The 21,615-nt window shown below is 37.5% G+C and overlaps 1 protein-coding gene across 7 annotated transcripts in view; it reads left to right on the top strand.

Moving 5' to 3' along the window:
- LOC134226876 (multiple epidermal growth factor-like domains protein 10) overlaps positions 1-21,615 on the top strand; it is a 447,567-nt gene that overhangs the window by 68,646 nt on the left and 357,306 nt on the right. The window lies entirely within an intron of this gene.

The raw sequence follows: 21,615 nt of genomic DNA, 5'->3' as shown, positions 1-21,615 counted from the left end.
TTTGTTTCTTTGAATTCCTATTTCCTGGAAGAAATTTCGGAAGTCATCCGAGTTTCGAGAAGGAATTCATTCGAGTTTCGAGAAGGAATTCATTCGACTTCCAGGAAGGAAGTCATTCGACTTGCCAGAAGGAATTCATCCACATTCCTGGAAGAATTTCATTCGAATTCCGGGAAGGACTTCATCCAAATTCCTAAGAGAAGGTCATCCGAATTCCTGGAAGTAGGTCATTTCATCGCAGCAACGGCGAGAACTAGTTGTCGCGATACTATCGTTGGGTCGCGTTGGTTTACGCTTCCATCCCATTGGCGACAAAATCGCAGTCGCCAAGCGATAGAATAGTATCGCGATGTGCTTGTCGCGTGTGTTTGGGGGAAACTTAAATTGCTCTTGCTGTCTTATATTAGATACTAGCAGACCTGACAAACTTCGTATCGCCTAAAATTGGTTTATTCTCTGAATAGTTCTCGAGTTATACAGAAATTTCTGTTTCATTTGTATGGGAGCCCCCCTTTCCAAAGGAGGGAGGGGTCTCGAACCATCTTAAGAACCTTCCCCGGCCCCAAAAACCTCTGAATACAAATTTTCACGCCGATCGGTCCAGTAGTTTCGGAGTCTATAAGGTTCAAACAGGCAGAAATTCATTTTTATGTATATAGATTACTTGTTCTATACAATGCACTATGGGGAAAGTGGTGGCCAAAAATCGGAAAATTGACTTGTTTGAATGACGTGTCTTGTATACCATTTGATAGACGGATAGTTCAAACCTAGATTCTCAAAATTTCAGCCTCCTGGGTCCTGGGATGAAAACTCATTGCGCCCCAAACATCAGACTTAGAAAAATTGTGAAAATTGTAGAAAAAGTGCATTTCAAACAAATGCAATTTTCTCAGCGAATAACGTTCCATTTTTTTTATTTTGACACACTGTTGGAAAGATAATTGTCTAAACTTCAAAATATATATGTTGAAGAGGTTACAAGGGTAACTAAAATTTGCAAAAATTGGGTTATTATCGAAAAAAATGTATATTTTTGCCTAAGTTGGACTATATCTAACAAGCAGGGCTGTTGGCTCAACCAACTAAATAGAAACAGCGTCACGAACTTTTAAACAACTTTATTGCGTGTTAAAGTTTCCTGGGGTAGAAATTCTTCATTAGATTTATTCTTGATCACTTGTGTTTCGACTTACGTTTTATGCGCTCATTGGCTATGCGATAGTTTCGCTACGTGAATTCACTGAATCTGCGCGCAAAATATATTTCTGCTTCTAACGGTTATGCAGTATAGAAAAGACAGAATCACCGTCTTCGACCAGAGGTCGCACAGACTGAACACTTAACACCTAGCATGAGACAACGGACAGGACATTTACACAACACCCAGTGGACCAGTGGAGAGCTTTTCGCTTTACAAAAAGTTTTCTCCTTACCGGGGCGGGAATCGAACCCACACTCCATAGCACATGCGTCTAGACGATTGACGTCGCTAACCGCACGGCCACGAAGCCCACCAGTATACGGTAGAACAAAGAAGAATATGTGTGGCCTTATAACTAGGAATCTAATAGAGGGATTAGCACAATTCAGATCAAATTCATTATAAATCACATTCACATACTATATATATATGTACTACCGATTTGCTTGCAACAAGTTGCATTCGATGTAGAATACTGTCTCATTGTTTCCTATTGAAAATTGGCCAGATCGGACTATGGGCTCGGAAATAATGGCCAAAATACTATCTTTCATTGAAAAATTGCGTAAACAAATGTCACTCTTTTTTCAGGCACTTATCCTTAACCGATTTACTCGCAACAAGTTGAATTCGACGCAGAAACCTGTCTCATTGTTTGCTATTGAAATTGGCCTTATCGGACTATGGGCCCGGAGGTTATGGTCAAAATGTTATTTTTTACTGAAAAAAATCGAAAAAAATGACACTCATTTTTCAGGCACTTATCCTTAACCGAGTTTCACCTTCCAAGCAGTGTTTTATTTGTACGTTTTTGTTTTGTTATGCTCGATAATCGTAATTAAAAAACCTTGATTAATCCACCTAGCGGTGATGGTGCTTTTCTCGTGCATTATAAAAAATAGTATTTTGGCTATTATTTTTGAGCCCATAATCCGATTTGGCCAATTTTCAATAGGAAACAATGGTAATTATTCTCCGGCGAACGGTGTTGAACTTAATCTATAGATTGAAAAAACACATTAATAAAGATTAATAAAAAAAATCTTCGGCAAATCGGTAGAGGATAAGTGCCTGAAAAATGGCCATTATTACCGTGCCCATAGTCCGATCTGACCAATTTTTCATAGGAAACAATGGGACAATATTCCGCATCGAATGCAACTTGTTGTAAGGATAAGTGCCCGTAAAATGAGTGACACTTCTGCTTTATTTTTTTTGGGTGGGGCGCACAGACACACATAAAACTATGGGTCTCCGGGCCTTCTATAAAAAGTTTGTTTTGGAGCGATCATATAGCCTTCACGTATACTTAGTATACGAGAAAGGCAAACATTATTATGAAAATTTGTCAAAAAAAAAAGTTTGTTTTGTAGTAGGGGAGCTGCTCCTTGATTTCATCGCATGGTTGCGATGTTCATCCCATCAAAAACAATGCAATGAAAAGGAATTTGGTTTGTTTCTTATTTTTGTGATTTTTTTCAGCAGTGAGCACGCATGTTGACAAAAAAAGCGACGAAATTGGTGCCGTATTTCTTTGTTTAGCAATGAGATACATGTATTTTCAGTGAGATGGAGATCGGAACAGTTCTCCTATATTCATCCCTGCAGTATGAAAATTGGACTAAGTTAAAGATGTTGATATGTGTTCAGTAAAAATAATGGAAACATATTGAAAAATAATCCTTTCGACTAAATTGAATGATTATTTGTATGGAAAAAATATCTCCAGGGGGGAGGGCGGTGCAGATAAGTTTGTGTGGGGGGAGGGGGATTTGGAAGAGAAATATTTCTTCACCAAAATACCTGATTGACAGTACTCTTATACAACATATTTAAAAAAATGGAGAAGCGGTCAGATCTTTTTTAGGGTGGGGGGGGGGGGTTGGTGTATGTGGAGGGTGCTGGGCTTCCACCTGTACCTCTTCTATTAAATCTTATGCACATCAATCTTATTCTAGTTTTGATTTGCATTTGAACTGCCCCTAAAGTTAAAAACAATCGTTCAAGTTTATTGTTCAAGAATACGTAGCTCATTACTGGGTTAAATACTAGTTACAACTTCCGGATGCGATGAAAACACATAAATATGATTAATTTTATGCTAATCTTACTAGAATACTATAAAAAAATACAGAAACCACTTCGTATGGAGCCGCCCCATAGTGCAATGCACTGTCCGATTCGAAGCAAGAACATGCTGAGGGTGACTGGGTTCGATTCCTTGTTGGTCTATGATGTTTTCGAGTCGGAAAGTGTCTCTACTTCTTTGGGCCACAAGGTATCATCACCTTCATCACTGATACTTATGAGAATCTGTAGATGAAATAAATAGTTTTTTTTACATTTCATATTTTTGCTGGATAGCAATGGAAAGTTTTGAAATTTATATCTGTGGTAATCAGATCGTTTTTGTTTTGTTTTGTAAATCTGATTAAATTGTTGTTAAATTAAATTCAATTTATTATCTTAAAGATAAATCGTCTAGCTCAAACCTTTGTAGGGGTATGTCACGGTCCACCATCATCATCATCATCATCATCATCGTGTTAGCCTCATGATATATATTCTAATGCGAAAATGAATACTTGGCTTAGAAACCTCACAGTGGACCATGTAATGCCAACTAAGAAGATACGAAAATAGTACACCCAAAACAATTCTGTGTGACATTCTTTGTATTAAGCCTTTTGTATCACATCTCGCATTCAAGCCGATCAGAGAATATCATACTTGTTAATACAGCTCATTGCATTAAGTCGGTTTATTTGGTTTCGATCAATACATCCAAACGAATCTCGTTGGCTCCTCCTAGAAGAAGTATATGAATCGTGTACAGCAATATGACTTTAACCCACACAGTCTTCCTGATTGCATTTAGCTTGATAACGGAAAAGGACACAAATATGCATGATGCTTATTCCACTCGTATCATTCATTGCTATCCCTGTTACCCTTCCACTTGTCATATCCGCATAGCATGAAACGTGGATTATGATTGCCTTTGGGCACGTCGTTCCTCATCTGGTAAATAGTCCAGATGGTTAGCGCGTCAGTCAAGATGTGCTAAGGGTGGAGGGTCCGGGTTCGATTCCCGTCTTTGACCGAATTTTTTTGTATGGTTGCTGAGGTTGTCGAAGTATACAGCATTGCACTCCCTCGATGGGGGAGTGTAAAATTAGATTCAATGTAGACACTAACACATAACCAGTTCTTATTTTCTCGTGGCCGGAGACCTAATGCAAGGGCCTGCCGTTTACTTAATACAATCTGAGCATATGTCGCAAATTATGGCAAACTGTACACGAAACTAATGCGAGATTGCAATAAAATGTTGCAATGTCTGGTTGGGTGTAGCACAAAAGCCACAATTGCACTAAAAAACTGTTTTAGTTGATATCCCTACCACGTACAGAGAACATTCTTTCATAGAAATTAGGATAAATCGGCAACTTACGAGAGGTAGATCACGTTACAGCTTCTTACTTTAGAGGATTCTTACAAGTAATTTCAATGATTTTTCAAAATATATTTCTAAAAGCTCGGCTTTACTGGCTAAGGATCATTGTTATTACTAATTTGCTTTTCTCAAAATTATTTACTACTCGGATTTTTTTTGATTAACATGTAATGCTTAAAGGATCCTAGAACTTTGTTGAACAGAAATACAAAGTGTGAAGCCCCAAACGCAATACAACGGAACGGCGACGGAAACGGCAAATTTGACAGAAAATATATGGGCTAACTGTCAAATTTTCCGTTTCCGTCGCCGTTCCGTTGTATTGCGTTTGGGGCTTGAGGCAAGAGAACGAAATTTAAAAAATGTTACGGAACGTCTTGACATTAAGGTCACTCCTGACAGAATCCAAGTTTCAAAGTGCTAGCGTTTTCGAGGGCACACCACTCGATACGGAAGCAACGCATAACTGTCATTTTTATTTTTTCACGCATGCGACGCAGCAAAGCTGAATCAACAAAAATGACAGTTGTCCGCCGCCTCCGTATCGAGTGGTGTGCCCCCGAAAACGCGAGCACTTTGAAACTTGGATTCTGTCAGGAGTGACCTTAATGTCATTTAACTCTATTTCGGCTCTTACGTCGCCAATTTCAGATTTAGAGCAATGACCTATTAGAAAAAAAAATTAGGATACTTTAAAATATACATGTTTCTATAAAAACACAATTATAAAAAAGTTGTGAAAAAGTTATTAACAAATTAGTCCCATGGCATCGAAATGACATTTCCCGTCACTGCTTCTGCGAACAACAATACAAGAAGAAACATCGGACGGATTTTCCCGAATATCACAGCTTAGTAGTATTCATTAAAATTAAACTTTTCTTTAGCAACAACATCTACCATCAATAATAGGAAACCCGACCAGCTTAGATTAAAAAAAGAAAGGAAAATACGCGTTTTCATTTGATATGAATTAAGTCAATCCATCGACTGGACTCTGCCATAAGAGCCACAGAAGTCGCATTCGATGAATTGCAACCATCTCTTTCCCAATCCAAACCTACGGAGACTTGTGACGCCAGAGGGAAACTTTTCGCATTTACACGCAATTGGTCGATTTGATTTCCCTTCAGTAATTTTAGTTTTATGCAGGAATTTTGTTTATGTGAGAAAGACAGTGCTTTGAATTCAACGGCATTCTTTAATCATAGTCCATTGTCATTTATTAAAAGTATGAATTTTGTTCCGTTATCTTGGGTTATCTCTCTTTCTACCTGAAAACTCATGCCCTTGTGTGTTTGCTCCAACCGGTCGTAAAACGTTTTCTTATCGGGTCTACTTTGGTATGACATTGATGTAGTTGCGAAGAAACGGCCTTTGTTCTTTTGCCTTTACATCCTTTGCACTAATTGGCTACCATCCAGCCATATGTACGTTGTCCAGCGCCTGAAGCAGATATCTTGCTGCAATACGACTTCAAAGATGTGGGCGTGTAATCTGTCGCATATACGTTACGTAACTTGGATTTTTTTTCTATGTTAATATTATCATCAAGGTACATTAATGTCGGAGATCGTACGTTAAAGAACATCCTTGTGCAAACAGTACATTTTTATCCCCATTTTCATGTTGTGATAATTGTCAACGAACTATTTTCTTTTCTGGTTGGAGAAACACATAGATTTTTATTGCACTTTTCTACGAAAAAGATTTTTTTTGTCAGCTGCCCCAGCCATTTCATTCAAAAATGTCTTTTCTGACAGGGGTTTTCCAGAGAATTACTGAATCAGTTAAAGTAGCTTCAAAATGTTGGCTACTTTTACATTTTATGTGGCACAACTGGTAATATATACTCTTGTAGTAATTATCGGGACTGCATAAATTGTGTAATTGTTATAATTCCCTTCTAATACTTGTGACACATATATGATACCAATATCACTGTACAGCATAAAATCATATGTCTGTCACCCAGAATCACGCTGGTATCACGATAGCACGATGATCTCCGTACCCTGCCCAGCGACCGTTGTATTGTACGAAACAGAACATAATTTGTTGTTTTGAAATGTCAAATACGCCGTTTGACATATGAAATGAAAACAAACATTTGCAAGCTGACTGAGTAAAATTCGTTTTTCTGCAATTCCGGATGATGTTTTTCCCAACATTGGCAAAATAATTATTCGTAAGCCCATTATTTCGACATTGTTGTTTTAAAAGGGCGTAAGTCGCAAACGTAAACATTGAATTCTTCTGCTGATTTCAGGAAGATTAGAGACTTCTGGCGGTATTTTCCACTTCCGTTTGATAGAAGGAGCGGAGCGCCACCAGTTACAAGTGGTTGTTAGCTGGGAGCGGTCCTATTTTTTTTTTCTTTATTAAAGTGATTTTTTATATAACAATAAGTTCATCACTAGGGAGCGGTCCTAGTTGTTGAGGAATTTGCAGGAAAAGGCATTGTTTACGTTTGCGACATTGGCCCTTATGAAACAACTGTGTCGATTTGCTACAATTACGCTCTGAAGATGTGTTCCTATTGATTTTGCCAGTTCTTGGGATGTTTCCTGGAAGATCTACCGTCACTTTTGCATGATATTCAATGGTTTGAGTTCTGTATCGTGTGATTTCGAATATTTTGTGCAAGGATCCCATGGGTTTTAATTGGAATGAGGTCTAAGGATTGGAAACGATGCGGGCTCTTTGATTTGCCATTAGTCAGCATCTACGTGCGGGGCTTCTTTTGACTTCAGAAGCTACTTTGGATTTTAAATTTCCTGAAAAAATTAAGCAAAAAAAATATCAATCAACAAGATACCCAAATGGTAATAATGGCGATTTGATAATAATTTGCGTTACAATTCTTGTTTCAAAATATCCAAAGTAGCCCCGATTTGTCAAAAGAAGCCTTGCTCGACGGTACTTTTTTTTAGATGGGAACAATGTTTTGTACAGTTGATTTGGACAAATTCAAAATTGGATCTGTAGTGTTTGGAGAGAAAGGGAGGAGTGGAGAGGAGGATCTCGTGGAGGTAAAAGTGGAGTGCAGAAATAAACGGTAGTCAGCGAGAAATAAATAAGTGTTTGAAAAACCCGGGGTTCCGTGTCCGAATAAACCTGTTACAGGATCTATGACCCAATTGAACGATGCTGGTTTTATCCTTCAAAATGTTCAAATGAATTAAACGATCAGTGTCGTTTGCACTGAAATCACCCCATGACGTTTTCATATCGACGAATGAACTGCTGACGTGAATTCACAATTTATTCTAAAAATATGGATAAATATTGTGTAATACTCATAAAAACTATAGTAACAGTTTATGATTTCTATATATTTTGATGAAAAATATAGTTTTGGAAAGCTGTAGAATCAGTTTCAAAACAAGCTGTCAAATAGATTCAACGGTGGAAAGAAAAGATGTGTGTCATCTTGTCACTGTACGCGTACAGCGTGATACGAAAATCATTGTGCGGAAATTATATATCTGTCGATAGTATAAATGAAAACAGGAGCTAGGTTAGTGCGCATTAATTTGTAATGTTTATTACAACCTCAATAATAAAAATCTCAATAATAAATACAAATAATAATAATTACAACATGTGTATGTGCTTGCGTGGTCCTTTTTCCTGTTTACCATAATATCCGAATATAGGTGCTATAACAACAGCAAAAGATGCATCAACATAAACATTTTTGCGTCAATGTTGTGTTTCCGAAAATTTTGTTTCCGTAAAATTTGAATAGATTTTGTAGAGTCTAAAAAAAGACAGAATCACCGTCTTCGACCAGAGGTCGCACAGACTGAACACTTGAGTAATTCTCGCTGAAACCGGGCCACTATTAACACGAGGTTCTTAAAAATGCTTAAATTTATATTCTTTCGAAAGCTTTCGGCAAGTATATTAAGGATCCGAGTTAAATTCTTCAGAAAGATGAACCCCTCGTTAGTTATACACGAAATCATTTTAATGGACCCCTCGATTTTTGTCAATTCTTGACTCACCAAAACTATCATAACTCCAACATTTCTCAACCGATCGTAGAGATCAGCATATCGTTGGAAAGAGGAAGAGTGTATCCTTAATTTGCAATAGTAAAAATAGAAGCAGCCATATTGAATTCGGCCGCCATCTTGGATTTCTTTTTCAAAACTATTTTTCCGCCAGATTGGCAACCACCGATTTTGAATATTAATACTTCGATGCTTAGCTTATATTGTGCATTGTGTCCAAAAATCTCAGGTGTATGTTTTTTCTATTAAAAGTTATGTACGATTTACCAAATTATTTCTTGAAGGCCAATCTGACCAAAGAACATTATTTTTTTTGGTTAATTTCATACTACGACGTCAGTTCCTTGATTTCATACACTATTCGAAGCCAAATATGTTTCAAAAATGAAAAGCATATCAACTACAGTATTTCATTTGAAGGGCTCAAAAGTTTTGAGCATAACGGAGCCGTTTTCAAGTTGTTGTATTAAATAATTTAATAATTTTGGTATTGGTAAATAGTACATAACTTTTGATAGAAAAACCATACACCTGAGATTTTTTGACACAATGCACAATATAAGCTAAGCTTTATATCGATTTGTTAATATTCAAAATCGGTGGTTGCGAACCTGGCGGAAAAATAGTTTTCAAAAAGAAATCCAAGTAGGCGGCCAACATAAATATGGCTGTTTCTATATTCACTATTGAAAATTGAGGATACACTCTTCCTGTTTCCAACAATATGCTGATCTCTACGATCGGTTGAGAAATGTTGGAGTTATGATAGTTTTGGTGAGTCAAGAATTGACAAAAATCGAGGGGTCCATTAAAATGATTTCGTGTATAACTAACGAGGGGTTCATCTTCCTGCAGAATTTAACTCGGGTCCTTAATATACCTCGCGAAAGCTTCCGAAAGAATATAAATTTAGGCATTTTTAAGAACCTCGTGTAAATAGTGGCCCGGTTTCAGCGAGAATTACTCACTTAACATCTAGCATGAGACAAACGGACAGGACATTTACACAACACCCAGTGGATCAGTGGAGAGCGTTTCGCTTTACGAAAAGTTTTCTCCTTACCGGGGCGGGAATCGAACCCACACTCCACAGCGCATGCTTCTAGACGATTGCCGTCGCTAACCGCACGGCCACGAAGCCCACTGCTGTTAAAAAACAACAATAGAGGAGTAAACAATGTATTACGTATGGAAAAAATGCGACATTCAAACACTAACATAAAGTTGGTAGACGCAAACGTTGTAGAATACTCATGACGCAATATTTCAAAATTAAAAACGTATATGCTGAATTCCTTGTTTTTGTTGTCGTCAAAATATAATGGATGTACTTCAAAAAACGATACTAAGGCTATACGAGCGTGGCGACAACAGTAGCGACAGTATCAATCTAATAATTTCGCATCGACTATGTTATCCAAAAGCCGGTGGTTATTTAATCGATATATGATGCAGGCAAAGCTCTTATGGCAAACCTATAAAACAGCTAAACGTTGGATGCAAGCCCAGGGAACCGAAAAAAAACCCATTGCAAAGAATCGTGTGAAAGAGGAAGCTCATGTGGTAAAATGGTTAGTCGTATCGTTTTATCCTTCTGATGCCATAACCGTACGAGCCTATGCTCGCTGGCAGCGGTAGCGATCCTATTGACTGTAATTCATCGTTAATTTAGTCCGCAATATTTAAAACGGCTGTAGCGAGGAAACGTCTCGCTTCTGTTGTGTTTGGGTAATTTGGCTTCACGTCATCATCATCGCCGTCGCTGCCTTGGACTACATACATGAAATTTATTTTCCAAAGGAAAATTATTTGAGTCACTGCCCTTTCGGGCAAAAATTGTGCGCTGTCGCTGCTCACGGCATGGCACCCCGGATCGGTATGACTGCGGTGTACCTATTCCTTTGGCCAACCAACCAAATCCGTGTAGGCGTTTCGCATGACGCTACACTTATGGGGTTTTGCATGGCTCGCTGTTTATGAATGAGGAAGTCGTGCGAGAAGACACTTTTGATTAGGACGAACTAACAGCTACCATGCTGCTCCATGGACTTCGAAGTGGTGTGCAGAGGAAGGAACATCGCACACAGAGGCACACCTATACGAGCTGCACAGACAACGAAAACGGAACGATTTATTTGAAATTCATGAAAAGCAAACAACAAACTAAGAGGGACAAGCTCGTTGCCTTCTATGTAAGAAACACTAGAGTAGAACGGATAAGTTATGCAAAGAGATACTTGAAATGCGATTTGGAAAAGGTCGCTACTCAATAACCATCAGTTTCTTATTTTGCTTAGCACAACTGGCATTAGATGAAGCGAATAGAAAGTCGATTATCGAAATTTCCAAGTCAAAGAATGTTTTCTGTTAGTGTTGACTGCTCCAATAAAAATAAATTTTAAAAGGATTGGAATATTTCATTCCTTGTAAAACTTCTTTATTTTCAATATATTTCGCTCCACATCGTTATCATGCTGCCGAAATCGACTCAAATATATTGCTCATGCAAATTATCTTCATCTAAAATTACTTTGTTGACTATTATCAACTTCCAGAAAAGTTTTTCTAATACCAAGTAATGTGTTTTTCGTTATACTACTGCCTTGATCATGATAATCGAAAAACTTGTGATGTGAATGAATTCTCTGGTGCAAAGTAATCGTGGTTTGAGTCTTTCACAGCGTAAACGACTCCAATGCCAGAGACAGTGTGTGGCGCCAGATGATGGATGAGGTTGAAGACAGGACACACCACTGATGCCGCTGAACACAAACACTGTGTCATGAATGAGTTTTAACTTCCATGGCACCTATCGGTGCTTGCTGTCACTTGACACAGTGGCATGGTTGATCTTTGAACTTTTGAAGCGGGGCAGTGGTAGAAACTCAGAGCTACCAGATTTAAAATTGAGCTGTACAATTCGGTTGACATTTTGGGAATAATTGACACTTGAGTACGTGCGCTATTGGGTCTCCAGTAAGCCTTGTCCAAAGGTCAAAGATTGCCAATGCGGAGATGGTGGGCTCTCCATAAACCACGTAGACACTTAAAAAGTCTACTTTTGTCTACGAAGAGGGCGCAGGGTATACCAAGAGTCTAGGTAGACTTTTTATTCTTTTTGTTTTTTATTTTATTTGGAAAACAAGCAGTACAGCATCCACAGACAAACAGATGTAACAGCTAGTACATTTTTTCTGAAAAATCCATCGCTCACTAACCACAACTCCGCGTGCTAGTTGTACGAAATTAAGTTTAGTTGTACAATGACAACAAAAGGCGCTAGTGAAAAATATTAAACTTGAAGGAATACGATGCGCGTCCCTGCATGTAAAATTTTGCAATCAATTATATTCAAAACGACCGTCAAATTCATGGCCGACAGGAATTCCTTCAGTATTACGTCTGTTTATCTGTGCGGCATCTGAGAATCGAATTGAAATTCACTAAAACATCTAATGAATTTTACTATAAAATAAATAGTCAGAATTTCGGTGTGTAAAATTCAAATAAAATCGTTGTCGAAAACTTTTCAATATTTACATCTGTAATAAAAAAGGCGTGTGCTGGTCCAAAAATCAGCGGCGGCGTTTTCAGCGTCATTTTAGCAGGCGGCTTTTTTTTATTACATCAACTTCTTAAAGTATTTTTTGCATTTTTCTGGATATTTTCAAGACTGAAGAATCTTTTGAATTTCGCTTGAAAAATCTGATCTCTTTATTTTTCAAAAATATTCATTTGGATTTTTTTTTTCGTATTTTCCATAGGAACTACATTGAAATTTCGAGCACAAAGGGAAATACAAAGTTCAAAGGGAACTCTCTCCCAAGGAATATTTTTCGTAATTTACAAGAGTACCGTCGTCGGGGGTGACAATGGGTCAAATGGGGGTGAGAGTGGGTCACTGTTTCAGCTGCTTAGAATGCTTGTAGAATAGATTGAATGCATATGAGGGCAAGAAGACCAAAATATAAGAGACCTTTTGAACGATTTTGCTCTACGATCTACAGACTGCCGATGAGAGCGATGACCCATTCTCACCCCCTCATTTTTAACAGGAAATTGTACCACACTTCTAGGGGAGACTGGGAAGACTTGATCCCCTTTTCTGATTTCCGATGTATCACAACCAAAAATAAATAAACATACGCGATTTCCACACAGACTTCTAAGAAATATAGTATTTAACTTTACTGATGGATGACAGTCCTTAAATTATTGTTGTTATTGATACTCAATCGATTTTTTGGAGTGCTGTCAAAAATCGACTTTGAAAATATTCGGGGGAAATTGATCCCTTTCCAAGAACTTGCTTTGATAAAATTAGAAAGGTGCCCTCAGATTTTTAAAATATTTTCCCTTCAAAATACGCGGAATTATCGAATTGCTGTGCGTATACATGAACGATTTTTGATATTGAATTCGACAGCACAGGCAATTTTAAAATTTGGGGAGACTTGATTCCCTTTCTATGAGATCTACGCAATAAATCATTTTTCCTGCCAACCCTTCATCAAATCTGTCAAATCTACAAAAAAAAATAGATGTCTAAGAACAGATTTATATTTTTTTGAATTTTTTCGACAAATTTTTGTATGGGTGACTAACGGGGGATCAAGTGTCCCCATATTGAGGCAATAACTTCAAATCCAAATATCCTAAAACTTTGATGGAATGTTGACATTTTCATCAGTACAGATCAATAAGCATATTTATGGCTTGTTGCTGTGAAAAAACGAAAGACTTTGGTCATTGTTATGAAAAGTTGTTCAAATTTTGCGTGGCCAATAAAAAAATCTTTAGGGAGGTCAAAACATACAAACCGCCCTGCAGAATAATTAAGGTTGTTAATCCAAAAAATAACTCACCACATAAAGATCATTTGTCTAGAGGATCTATACTAAAAATATGCTAGAACAAAACTACTTTAGTTCCCGATAAAACAGGGGGTGATCAAGTCTCCCCGGGGATCAAGTCTACCCACCTTCCCCTACACATAAATTTTCGGAATATCTTCAAAAAATCTTGTTGAAATATATACAGAATATTCTTCGGGATAGCCGCGGGAGGCTCTATGGAGTTTTCACGAAAAATTTTCCGTAAAAAATGTGGATTTCAACAAAAAAAAAACTTCGGATTTCAACAGAAAATTGTTCGAAATTTCTTTAGAAACTTCATTGAAATTTGCATTTGTTTGAAAAATTTCTTTGGAATTTCCACGAGGAATTTTCAAATTTCTATAAAAACTATTCGATATTTCGTCGGATATTTTTTTCGTAATTTAGGATGAATTTCTATAGATTTCAACGGAAAAATTCTTTGTATTGTTTAATTCATTGGAAATTGTTAAAATAAGAAATTTTTTGAAAAAAGGGAAAGGGTCGTTTGGCCGAAAATCATTCAGTGAACGGCCATTTGGCTAAATAACACGTTGAGTCGAAGGTCATCTAGCCGAATTGATTTTGGCTGAAAAATTGACCCGTCAAAAATTGTATCTCGTTTTATTGTCTCAGCCGATTCTTTGGCTTATTTAAGGTCAACCTTCCCAACCTTATATTTTTCCTAGCCTCTAACTGTTTTAAAAATCGAAAACAAAACCCGAAAAATGCTGCACATGTGAACAGGCCTAAAAAAATCACCCGATGTTCGTTCAAAGTCGGGCATATGTTAGGCCTATCTTGAAAAACAAAACTTTCAAATTTTAAACATACTTAGAGGCGTCAAAAATGTTGGTTCTTAAGGAAAGTTGACCTTAAATAAAATAAAGAATTGATTGAGCGAATAAAAATGTTTGACGGGAAAGGTCAATTAACGTTTGGGCAAAACAAATATTTGGCCGTTCGATCAAATAGATCATAAGGATGAAAATGCCGTCTGGCTGAAATGGTCGTTTGACGGAAAGGATCTATTGGCCGAAAAATAATAAATATCATTTACTAAACTGGTCAGAAAAGTCCACTCACTCGGCCAAATGGCTTTTCTCCTAAACGATTAATTTGGTGAAATGATTTTTTAGACAATTATGGAAAATTTTGCAAATGATATTTTCGGTTAAATGACCTATTTGGCCAAACGTCTTTTTAGGCCTAATCACCAGTTCGACAGATTGACGTTTTCGGTCGTGTGTGCATCTCGAATAAATTACATTTTCGATTCGGCCAAATACGTCTTGGCCGTGTAGCTTTCGGCCAAATGGTACTAATTGTCATTCTGCCGAAAGTCGTTTGACCGAATTGAACGGTTATTAGATTGAAAATGGTTTGACCAAATATTTCATTTAGGTGGAAGATACACATAGCTGAAAGGGACATTCGGCCGAACTGGTTATTTGGTCGAAAAAGTGTATTGCCCTAACAGGTCACTTGGTTGAAAATGCTGTTTGATTGCTTGGCCAAAAAAGTCGTTTGACGGAATAGATCATTTGGCCGAAATGAACTAATGATGAACTTAAAATTTATTTAAAAAAACACTAACAAAACATGAAAAAAATGGTCGAAAATGCCGTTTGGTAGAAATGGTCTTTTGGCAGAATGCACCATTTGATCCGAAAATGTCTTTTCTTCAGAACAACTATATCGGCCTAACGAAATTTTCTGCTAAATGACAAAGTTGTACCGAAAGGCTATCATTTCACTCCGAAAACGAACTTTTTATAGAAGCTTCGGAGACCCATAGTGTTGTATATTATTCGACTCAGCTCGACGACCAAATGTCTGTCTGTCCGTGTGTATGTATGTGTGTATGTGTGTATTTGTATGTATGTGTGTGTACAAATAGCTAAGAAAAACATTAGACAACTTTTCATATAGTATTCTTTAACCGATTTGTTGTAAAAAAGTTATAAAGAAAATGGTACATCGAACCATATTAGCACCATATAAGGTTGGTGTCTTCAGACCGCATCGTGCTTTCGTGCTGTGCGGTTCTTTCTCTCGTTGCGGAAGGAAGTTTTTAATACTACCCAAAGCTATTTTAATTTCAACGGTGCTTCTTAGCGCTATTTGTACCCACTGATCCCGTTACGATCTTTGCAAGGACCCGTGCCTTCGTTTTACGTTGGACCCGTTTGCGGAAGTCAAATTCCGGCAAGCGGTGGTAATCCTGCAGGGACACCGTTCTGGGAAAAAACCTCTTAGAAGGTCACGTCTCCACGCTCAGCCATGAGCATTAATAAAAACAAGAGGAAGGGGGAGTCTCTGAATTCTCCACTTCCTTCGAAGAAACAAGGTTTCAAGGCCGTCCTGCCAAAGCGCGGAAAAAATAGAAGAAAGCTGGAGAATTCAGATATTCCTTCTAACTCTAATATCGGAAATAATTCTTCTCCAATCGAACTGAGCAATCAGTTCGCTTTGATTAATGATGAAATTGATCAAATCGAATATACCTCTAGCCCAGGTGATTCGATTCATGCGAAAAAGCAAAGGATTCCGCCAATTGTGGTATCTGTTGCCGAGTTTTCTGGCTTCCGGAATAAGATTTTGAGTAACCTTCAGGGGATCAAGGTTTCATTTCAGATTGCTAGGAAGGGTGACTGCCGTGTTTTGCCGGGATCCTTTGACGATCGCAAACGTCTTCTTCAGTATTTAACTGAGAAGCGCCATAAATTCTTCACATACGACGACAAAACTGAGCGATTGTTCAAAGTCGTCTTGAAAGGTCTCCCAGTGATGATAAATCACTGGATGAGATTAAATTGAAATTTCTCAATTACTTGGATTTTCACCAGTCCAAGTAATTAAGATGAAAAAGAAATCCCACCCTGGTACTTCCCAGAGGGCATTTCTCAAGAATTTTATTTAGTTCATTTTAACAAAAGTGAACTAAATAATATGAAAAGTTGGAAAAGGCCTGTATTATGTCCCATGTCCGTGTTACATGGGAACATTTCCGCAGGCCTGGGGAAATTTCCAAAACCCCACCCAGTGCCGTAAGTGCCAAAAGTGGGGTCATGGAACCAAACATTGTCACATGGATGCTAAATGCATGATTTGTGGTGGAACCTCTCACGCCAAGGACGCATGTCCTGTGAGAGAATATTCCAATAAATTTAAATGTGCAAATTGTAGGGCAATCATAAATCCAATTTCTGGGAATGCCCTTCACGCAAAAAGTTTTGAATTCCCGTGCAAAATTGATGACGGAAATTCCAATCGGATCCCAGATTCGACGGGTAGAAATTTTTCAAACGCTCAAATTTCAGAAACCAGTTACCGGTCGAGCAATTCATACCCACCACAATTCACAAACAAATTTTGCCGCTCGTCAACGGGTAGCAAGCACTTCAGTAAATTCCAATTTTCGAATGTACCTACGTATGCAAACATCGCTGCTGGTAGACAAAATTTCTCTTCTCAAAATGAGGTTTATACCCATGTCCCAACGGAAAATAATGGTCATGTTGCAGATTCAGGTAGCATGACTGCTTCCGATTTTGATTTTTTAACTGAACAATTGCATCACATGATTGATGCAATGTTCAAAGCAAATACCATACCAGAAGCTGTTCAGGTTGGTATAAAGTACACACAAAAAATTGTTATTGGACTCCGTTTCAATGGATCTAAATAATTGTGTGAAAGTTCTAAATTGGAATGCCCGCTCTCTAAAGGGTAAGGAAGATGAATTATTCAACTTCCTAACAGTTCATAATGTGCATATTGCCATTATAACTGAAACCTATTTAAAACCAGGACTCTCCATTAAACGAGATCCAAATTATTTTATCTACAGAAATGATTGTCTTGACAGCGCCTGTGGTGGGGTCGCCATTGTCATCAATAGACGTATCAAACATAAATTATTTTCTTCGTTTGAAACCAAAGTTTTTGAAACCTTGGGAGTTTCTGTTGAAACAAATTTTGGTCAATTTTCCTTCATTGCAGCCTATTTGCCTTTTCAATGAAATGGGCAGCAAAAGAATTTGTTGAAAGCTGATCTTCAAATTCTGACTCGCAACAAATCCAAATTCTTCGTAATTGGTGACTTCAATGCCAAACACCGTTCATGGAATAATGCTCAAAGCAATTCCAACGGCAACATTTTATTTGAAGATTGTTCTGCGGGATATTATACTATTCAATATCCCAATGGCCCAACTTGTTTTTCATCCACTCGAAATCCTTCGACAATTGATTTGGTTTTAACGGATTCAAGTCAGCTGTGTGGCCAATTGGTTACTCATGCTGACTTTGACTCTGATCACCTTCCTGTGACATTTGAAATCTCACAAGAAGCCATTTATAATCCAATCAGCTCTACTTTCAATTATCATAGGGCTGATTGGGATTTATATAAAACGTATATCGATAGGAATTTTGATGTTGATATTCCTCTCGATACCAAAAGTGATATTGATAATGCTCTCGTATCTTTGACAAATTTAATTGTCGAAGCCAGAGGCATTGCAATTCCTAAATGTGAAATTAAATTCAACTCCATTATTATTGACGACGATCTTCAGCTACTGATCCGTCTTAAAAATGTGAGGCGAAGGCAATACCAAAGAACTCGCGATCCCGCGTTGAAAGTTATTTGGCGAGATTTGCAAATGAAATTAAAAAACGTTTCGCTATTCTGAGAAATACCAACTTTGAGAATAATGTCTCGAAGTTGGATCCCAGTTCGAAACCCTTTTGGAAATTAACGAAAATTCTTAAAAAACCTCAAAAGCCAATTCCAGCGCTTAAAGAGGGAAATAAAATTTTATTAACAAATGGCGAAAAGGCTCAAAAACTTGCTCAGCAGTTCGAGAGTGCCCATAATTTTAGTCTAGGTCTCACCAGTCCAATTGAGGATCAGGTTACACGGCGCTTCGAAGACATTCTCAATCAAGATAATGTTTTTGACCCTTCGTTGGGAACTAATTTGGATGAAGTGAGATCTATTACTAGAAAATTTAAAAATATGAAAGCCCCGGGTGATGATGGTATTTTTTACATACTTATTAAAAAACTTCCTGAGAGCTCTTTATCCTTTTTGGTTAATTTATTTAACAAATGTTTTCAATTGGCATACTTCCCAGATAAATGGAAAAACGCCAAAGTTGTTCCTATTTTGAAGCCGGACAAAAATCCAGCTGAGACTTCTAGTTATCGCCCAATCAGTTGGCTTTCTTCAATAAGCAAACTGTTTGAAAAGATTATTTTAAATAGAATGATGGTTCATATTAATGACAATTCTATTTTTGCTGATGAGCAATTTGGTTTTCGCCATGGGCATTCAACCACTCATCAGTTATTAAGAGTTACGAACTTAATTCGGCTCAACAAATCTGAAGGATATTCGACTGGAATTGCTCTTCTTGATATAGAGAAAGCATTTGACAGTGTGTGGCATGAAGGTTTGATTGTAAAATTGATGAATTTTAATTTTCCTCTGTACATTATTAAACTGATCCAAAATTATTTATCAGATCGCTCACTGCAGGTAAACTATCAGAATTCTATATCTGATAGATTACCTGTAAGGGCTGGTGTCCCCCAAGGCAGCATACTGGGGCCCATTTTGTATAACATTTTTACTTCCGACTTACCTGATTTACCACCAGGGTGTCAAAAATCTTTGTTTGCAGATGACACGGGCCTTTCAGCCAAAGGGCGAAGCCTTCGTGTCATTTGTAGTAGATTGCAAAAAAGTTTGGATATTTTTTCCACTTACTTGCAAAAATGGAAAATTTCCCCGAATGCTTCCAAAACTCAGCTTATAATTTCCCCACATAAGCCGAGAGCTTCTTATTTGAAACCTTCTAGCAGACATATTGTCACTATGAATGGGGTTCCAATTAATTGGTCTAGCGAAGCTAAATATTTAGGACTTCTGCTAGATCAAAAATTAACTTTTAAAAATCACATTGAAGGCCTTCAAGCCAAATGTAACAAATATATTAAGTGTCTATATCCATTTATAAACAGAAAATCAAAACTTTGTCTTAAGAACAAACTTTTGATTTACAAACAAATTTTTAGACCTGCCATGTTGTATGCTGTGCCAATATGGACTAGTTGCTGCAATACCAGAAAGAAGGCACTTCAGAGGATTCAAAATAAAATTCTGAAAATGATTCTGAAGTTGCCTCCGTGGTATAGTACTAATGAACTTCATAGAATTTCTAATATTGAGACATTGCAACAAATGTCCAACAAAATAATTTCTAATTCCAAATTTCCAATAAATTAGGTTAAGTTTAGTTTAAGTAGAAAACATTTTAATTCCTACATGGTTTAATTCAACCAGAGGAAAAATTCTAACTGCCAGAGGCAATTGAACACCTAGTCTAAGAGATGAATGCATGTATTAGATAATTAGCAAAAAAAAATTGTTAAAAAAAAAAAAAAAAAAAAAACGTTGGTGTCTTGGCCAAATGCGAGAAAGGCAGTATCACTAATATGTGAATTAACTGTTTTTTCGGCAAAATGACCAATTCAGCCGAACTACATTTTCGCTTTCGGCCAAATGGCCCTTACGGTCAGACAACTATGTATTTTGGTTTAAGTGCATTTTCGACCAATTGCTTGGATTGGAAATGAATAGAAATTTCACAAGAAATTCTTTAATATTTTCATGGCAACTTATTTCGAATTTCAACGGGAACTTCTTAAGAGTTTCTAAGGGATTCTTTTTGGAATTCCTATTGATTTTTTTTTTGGAATTTCCAGAGGACGTTCTTGGGAATCTCCATGGGATGCTCTTCGAAATTGTCAAAAGGAATTCTTCGAAATTTCCGCGGGAAATATTTTAGAATGTTCGTGAGAATTATGTTAACGGCCGGAAAATTCTTCGAAACTGTAAAATCTTCGGAATTCAACCGTCCAAGACGAGTTCAGTACTTTCCATTTAATTCCACTACGTTTTGTTATCTTTGCAGATACGTACTTCGACCTCCACTGAGAGGTCGTCTTCAGCAGGCTTGTAATTGTAAATATTCGGCAGCACTGGATGAAGGTGATGTTTTTTATTTCATTTTTTTATTTTCTTTCTTCCTTGAGATCGATTCACATTCGCGAAGAGAGAGAGGAATAAACAGCAGAACTCATATCACCCAGTGCGCCACGAATATGAAATTCGCCACAGTAAAATGAACACATTCCCCCAGCAAATGACAAAAGTTCTCCACGTGTTTAAATGGGCCACTCACATTCATGCGGTAACGCACGAACTGAGCAGCCTGTCAGAGCGACTTGTGTTGGGTTGACTGCTAAGTTGAATGGTTGGTGCTGGAATGATGAATCACGGCGGCGATGAGATTGACCGGAGAATATGCTGAGATCCATGTTTTTCACTGGTCTTCAGTGTCTCGTACTTGACTCGACTTCAAGACTATCGACTTCACCCTATCAGAGAAGCGATCAGATTTTTTCTTCTCATATGCTTGCTACCAGACATCCGGATGTTCTACAATAAGGGATTTGGGCACGGAAAACGAAATTCCCATCCCTTTGAAAATACATGGGGGACCAAATTCCGTGACACCGTTTTCAGAACTGTAAACCAGCCTTTAAGCATAACGGACGTTAGGCATAATATACGTTAGACATAAATTGCATTATGCCTAATGTATGAACTGCTTCATTTTCGCATATTTCTGCGATGGTTCTCCCATATCCTTGTTTAGTTTCTCAACTTTTGGAGACGAGCTCGGCAGTTTAGTGGCTACAATTTCTGCCAGATTCTGTTCTTAACATAATCATGAGTAGGATAATGTTTCGATTGTCCTACCCAGGTATTTTCATGCGTAGGATATGTCCTACTTGTCCTACCCACTCCCGGCGTCACTGCATTCTATCGTTGATAGACATTGATCTATCGATTTTAAAATGATTGTACATTTAAATTTATATTAATATAAGATTTAACAAGGGTACCCATTTTTACTAATGTTTCAGTTTTAATACAATTCTAAACTGCTACCAAAATGTTTTGAACATTGAACAGTACTACAA

This window comes from Armigeres subalbatus, chromosome 1 (assembly GCF_024139115.2).
Source record: "Armigeres subalbatus isolate Guangzhou_Male chromosome 1, GZ_Asu_2, whole genome shotgun sequence".
Lineage (NCBI taxonomy): Eukaryota > Metazoa > Arthropoda > Insecta > Diptera > Culicidae > Armigeres > Armigeres subalbatus.
This window is presented reverse-complemented; position numbering and strand designations above follow the sequence as displayed.